General features: G+C 38.9%; 1 non-coding gene across 1 annotated transcript; it reads right to left on the bottom strand.

Annotated features, from left to right (window-relative positions):
* Positions 1–982: 982 nt before the first annotated feature.
* LOC127745106 (small nucleolar RNA R71) lies at positions 983–1,086 on the bottom strand. Its single transcript, XR_008006302.1, has one exon. It is a non-coding gene; the product is annotated as a small nucleolar RNA R71 (small nucleolar RNA).
* Between the last annotated feature and the right edge of the window lie 4,898 nt (positions 1,087–5,984).

The following is a 5,984-nucleotide window of genomic DNA, read 5'->3' as shown; positions in this document are numbered from 1 at the left end:
CTTATCTTCTTATCTTTTCAAATTTGATTTTCAAATCTTTTTCAACTAATTATTTGACTTTTTGTTTGTTTCTTATCTTTTTCAAAACTACCTAACAATTTTTCTCTCTCTAATTTTCGAAAATACGTCCCTCTTTTTCAAAAATTCTTTTTTAATTAATTAATTGTTTTAAATTTAAATTTAAATTTTATTTCTTATTTTTATTTTCGAAAATTATTTAACTCCTTTTCAAAATTTATTTTTGAAAATTTCTCCCTCTCTCATCTTATTCTATTTATTCATTCATTTACTAACACTTCTCTTCATCTCAAATCACTGCCCTTATCCTCACCCTTGTGTTTAGATTCTCCTTTCTTTATCCCCTTTCTTCTTCTACTAATAATAAGGAACTTCTTTACTGTGACATAGAGGATTCCTCTTCTTTTTCTGTTCTCTTCTCTTTCATATGAGCAAAAACAAGAAAAAAGGCATTCTTGTTGAAGCTGATCCAGAACCTGAAAGGACTCTGAAAAGGAAACTAAGAGAAGCTAAATTACAAAAATCCAGAGACAACTTTGCTGAAATTTTCGAACAAGAAAAGGAGATGGCAGCCGAACCCAACAACAATAATGCAAGAAGGATGCTTGGTGATTATACTGCACCTACTTCCAAGTTTGATGGAAGAAGTGTCTCAATTCCTGCCATTGGAGCAAATAATTTTGAGCTAAAACCTCAATTAGTTGCTCTAATGCAACAGAACTGCAAGTTTCATGGACTTCTATCAGAAGATCCCTACCAGTTCTTAACTGAGTTCTTACAGATCTGTGAGACTGTTAAGACTAATGGAGTAGATCCTGAAGTCTACAGGCTCATGCTTTTCCCTTTTGCTGTAAGAGACAGAGCTAGAACATGGTTGGACTCTCAACCTAAAGATAGCCTGGACTCCTGGGATAAGCTAGTCACGGCCTTCTTGGCTAAGTTCTTTCCTCCTCAAAAGCTGAGCAAGCTTAGAGTGGATGTTCATACCTTCAAACAAAAAGATGGTGAATCCCTCTATGAAGCTTGGGAAAGATACAAACAGATGACCAAAAGATGTCCTTTTGACATGTTTTCAGAATGGACCATGATAGATATATTCTATTATGGTCTATCTGAGTTCTCTAAGATGTCATTGGACCATTCTGCAGGTGGATCCACTCACCTAAAGAAAATGCCTGCAGAAGCTCAAGAACTTATTGACATGGTTGCAAATAACCAGTTTATGTACACTTCTGAGAGGAATTCCGTGAATAATGGGACGCCTCAAAGGAAGGGAGTTTTTGAAATTGATGCTCTGGATGCCATTTTGGCTCAGAACAAAATGTTGACTCAGCAAGTCAACATGATTTCTCAAAGTCTGAATGGATGGCAAAATGCATCCAATAGTACTAAAGAGGCATCTTCTGAAGAAGAAGCTTATGATCCTGAGAACCTTGCAATAGTAGAGGTAAATTATATGGGTGAACCTTATGAAAACACCTATAATTCGTCATGGAGAAATAATCCAAATTTCTCATGGAAAGATCAACAAAAGCCTTAACAAGGCTTTAATAATGGTGGAAGAAATAGGCTCAGCAATATCAAGCCTTATTAATCATCTTCTCAGCAACAGACAGAGAATTATGAACAGAGTACCTCTAACTTAGCAAATTTAGTCTCTGATCTGTCTAAGGCCACTTTAAGTTTCATGAATGAAACAAGATTCTCCATCAGAAATCTGAAGGCACAAGTGGGCCAGCTGAGTAAGAAAATCACTAAAACTCCTCCTAGTACTCTCCCAAGCAATACTGAAGAGAATCCAAAAAGAGAGTGCAAGGCCATTGCTATAATCAATATGGCCAAACTTAGAGAGGAAGAAGAAGACGTGAATCCCAATGAGGAAGACCTCATGGGACATCTCTCAAGCAAGAAGGAGTTTTCTATTGAGAACCCAAGGGAATCTGAGACTCATATAGAGACCATTGAGATCCCATTAAACCTCCTTCTGCCATTCATGAGCTCTGAAGACTATTCTTCCTCTGAGGAGGATGAAGATGTAACTGGAGAGCAAGTTGCTCAATATTTAGGAGCTATCATGAAGCTGAATGCCAAGTTATTTGGTAATGAGACTTGGGAAGGTGAACCTCCCTTGCTCATTAGTGAACTAGATACATGGGTTCAGCAAACTTTACCTCAAAAGAGACAAGATCCTGGAAAATTCGTAATACCATGCACCATAGACACCATGATCTTTGAAAAAGCTCTGTGTGACCTAGGATCAGGTATAAATCTTATGCCACTCTCTGTAATGGAGAAGCTGGGAATCATTTAGGTACAACCTGCCATGTTCTCATTACAAATGGCAGACAAGTCAGTAAGACAAGTGACGTTAGGATTTTTGCTAGTAAAGAATTTTATAAAAATATTCGCGTTGCAGATATAGCTTCTAAACTAACAGAAATACCTTCGTACAAAAGTTTTGGTTGTCACAAGTAACAAACCCCTTTAAAATTGATAACCGAGTATTTAAACCTCGGGTCGTCTTCTCAAGGAATTGCAGGGAGATATGTTCTTATTATTGGTTATGAAAAAGTGTGTTTGGGGTTTGGATTAAGGTAAAAGGTATGTTGAATGACACTTAAAATAAAATAATAATAACTGTAAAATAAACTCTTGGCAAAGTATGAAAATTCGGAAGTCCTATCCTAGTTATCCTTATCAATTGTGATGAGAATTGGAGTTTTCTCCCACTTTGTTAACCTCTAACTATGAAGGTAAGTTAAGTAGATGAATTAATTCGAATCCTCAAATCCCAGTCTTTCCTTGGAAAAAGTTAGAGTTATTGGATCTCGAATCAATTCTTGAAGAATTCCAATTTTCAATCAACAATGAGTTTGATAACTCAAGAGTCACCAATTAATCAACCAAAGCCAAAAGGGAAAATATCTAAATTAAATTAAAAGCATTGATATAAATAAAACAATCATAAACTGAAATACCTCAAATAACATTAATTAAGAAAATCAATCCAAACATAAAGAGTTCATAAAATAAATTGGGAAAATATATAAAAGGAATATTGAACCTGTAATTGAAGAAGATGAAAATATTCCTAAGTCCTTTAAGAGGAATCCTAATCCTAATCCTAAGAGAGAGGAGAGAGCCTCTCTTACTAAAAACTACATCTAAAACTAAAATTGTCAATTATGAAAGCATGATGATGAATGGATGCATTCCCCAACTTTATAGCCTCTAATCTGTGCTTTCCGGGCCGAAAACTAGGTCAAAAATAGCCCAGAAATCGTCCCCTGCGTATTCTGGTACGTTCAGGTCGCGGGCAAGTGACGTGGAGGCATCGCCCACGCGGCCGCGCGGATTGAAGTTCGCAGATACGACGCGTCCGCGTGGATCATGCGTTCGCATCATCTAGCATCAGGGCAACTATGACATATTATATATCAAATCGAAGCCCCGAATGTTAGCTTTCTAACGCAACTAGAACCGCATCGTTTGGACCTCTGTAGCTAAAGTTATAGCCGTTTGAGTGCGAAGAGGTCAGGCTGGACAGCTTAGCAGTTTCTCCAACTTCATGGCATCGAATGGTATAAAGGGAAATGAATTTTTTTGGTAATTTAAAGCCTTGGGAAGCAAGTTTCCAATTATAGAACAAAATCTGGGAAGGATTTGTAAAACCATGCAAATAGTATGAATAAGTGGGTAAAGAGTTGATAAAATCCACTCAATTAAGCACAAGATAAACCATAAAATAGTGGTTTATCAACAAGCTTATGGATTAGTAGAGGACGTATTAGTGAAGGTTAAAGGCCTTTACATCCCTGGTGATTTCATAATCTTAGACACTAGGAAGGAGGAGGATGAATGCATCATCCTTGGAAGACCCTTCCTAGCCACAGCAGGAGTTGTGATTGATGTTGACAGAGGAGAACTAGCCCTTCAATTAAATGGGGACTACCTTGTGTTTAAAGCTCAAGGATCTTCTTCTGCAACCATGGAGAGGAAGCATGAAAAGCTTCTCTCAGTACAGAGTCAAACAAAGCCACCACAATCAAACTCCAAGTTTGGTGTTGGGAGGCCACAACCAAACTCTAAGTTTGGTGTTAACTCCCCACATCCAAACTCTAAGTTTGGTGTTGGGAGTCTACAACATTGACCTGATCAACTGTGTGGCTCCATGAGAGCCCACTGTCAAGCTATTGACATTAAAGAAGCGCTTATTGGGAGGTAACCCAATCTTTATTTATCTAATTTTATTTTATTTTTATTGTTCTTTTATGTTTTATTAGGTTCATGATCATGTGGAGTCACGAAAAAATACTAAAATTAAAAACAGAATCAAAAACAGCAGAAAAAAATCACACCATAGAGGAAGGACTTACTGGCGTTTAAACGCCAGTAAAGAGCATCTGGCTGGCATTCAACGCCAGAACAGAGCATGGATCTGGCGTTGAACGCCAGAAACAAGCAGCATCCTGGCGTTTGAACGCCAGGAATATACCCTGAGGAGAGCTGGCGCTGAACGCCAGAAACAAGCATGGAACAGGCGTTCAACGCTAGAAACATGCTGCAATTGGGCGTTGAACGCCCAAAATATGCATCACTTCGGCGTTTAAACGCCAGAATTGTATGCAAAAGGCATTTTACATGCCTAATTGGTGCAGGAATGTAAATACTTGACACCTCTGGATCTGTGGACCCCACAGGATCATCCCAGGATCTGTGGACCCCACTGGATCCCCACCTACCTCAACTCACCTTCTCTCCTCTTCTTCACATTCATCCTCTCTTCACACAACCTGGTACGCGGAATTGTGATCATCAATAGCGCCATCAACATGGTACGCTCAATTGCAATTTCAACTCTTTATCACAACTTCGCACAACTAACCAGCAAGTGCACTGGGTCGTCCAAGTAATAAACCTTACGCGAGTAAGTGTCGATCCCACGGAGATTGTTGGTATGAAGCAAGCTATGGTCATCTTGTAAATCTCAGTTAGGCGGATTCAAATGGTTATGGAGGATTAATGATTAAAAGATAAATAAAACATAAAATAAGGATAGAGATACTTATGTAATTCATTGGTGAGAACTTCCGATAAGCGTATGGAGATGCTTTGTCCCTTCCGTCTCTCTGCTTTCCTGCTGTCTTCATCCAATCCTTCTTACTCCTTTCCATGGCAAGCTGTATGTTGGGCATCACCGTTGTCAGTGGCTACAGTCCCGTCCTCTCAGTGAAAATGTTCAACGCGCTCTGTCACAGCACGGCTATTCATCTGTCGGTTCTCGATCATGTCGGAATAGAATCCAGTTATTCTTTTGCGTCTGTCACTAACGCCCCACAATCAAGCCTTGTTTGCTTGTAGAACGGAAGTGGTTGTCAGGCACGCGTTCATAAGTGAGAATGATGATGAGCGTCACATAATCATCACATTCATCATGTTCTTGGGTACGAATGAATGTCTTAGAACAAGAATAAGCTGAATTGAATAGAAGAACAATAGTAATTGCATTAATACTCAAGGTACAGCAGAGCTCCACACCTTAATCTATGGTGTGTAGAAACTCCACCGTTGAAAATACATAAGAACAAGGTCTAGGCATGGCCGAATGGCCTGCCTCCCAAAGAGGGTTCAATCATAAAAACATGATCCAAAAGCTCCCTTCTAATACAATAGCAAAAGGTCCTATTTGTAGAGAACTAGTAGCTTAGGGTTTACAAAGATGAGTAAATGACATAAAAATCCACTTCCGGGCCCACTTGGTGTGTGCTTCGGCTGAACTTTGAAGCTTTCATGTGTAGAGACTTTTCTTGGAGTTAAACGCCAGCTTTTGTGCCAGTTTAGGCGTTTAACTCCCATTCTTGTGCCAGTTCCGGCGTTTAACGCTAGAATTCTTGAGCTGACTTAGAATGCCTATTTAGGCCATCAAATCTCGGGCAAAGTATGGACTATTATTCATTGCTGGAAAT

The sequence above is a fragment of the Arachis duranensis genome, chromosome 2 (assembly GCF_000817695.3).
Source record: "Arachis duranensis cultivar V14167 chromosome 2, aradu.V14167.gnm2.J7QH, whole genome shotgun sequence".
Lineage (NCBI taxonomy): Eukaryota > Viridiplantae > Streptophyta > Magnoliopsida > Fabales > Fabaceae > Arachis > Arachis duranensis.
This window is presented reverse-complemented; position numbering and strand designations above follow the sequence as displayed.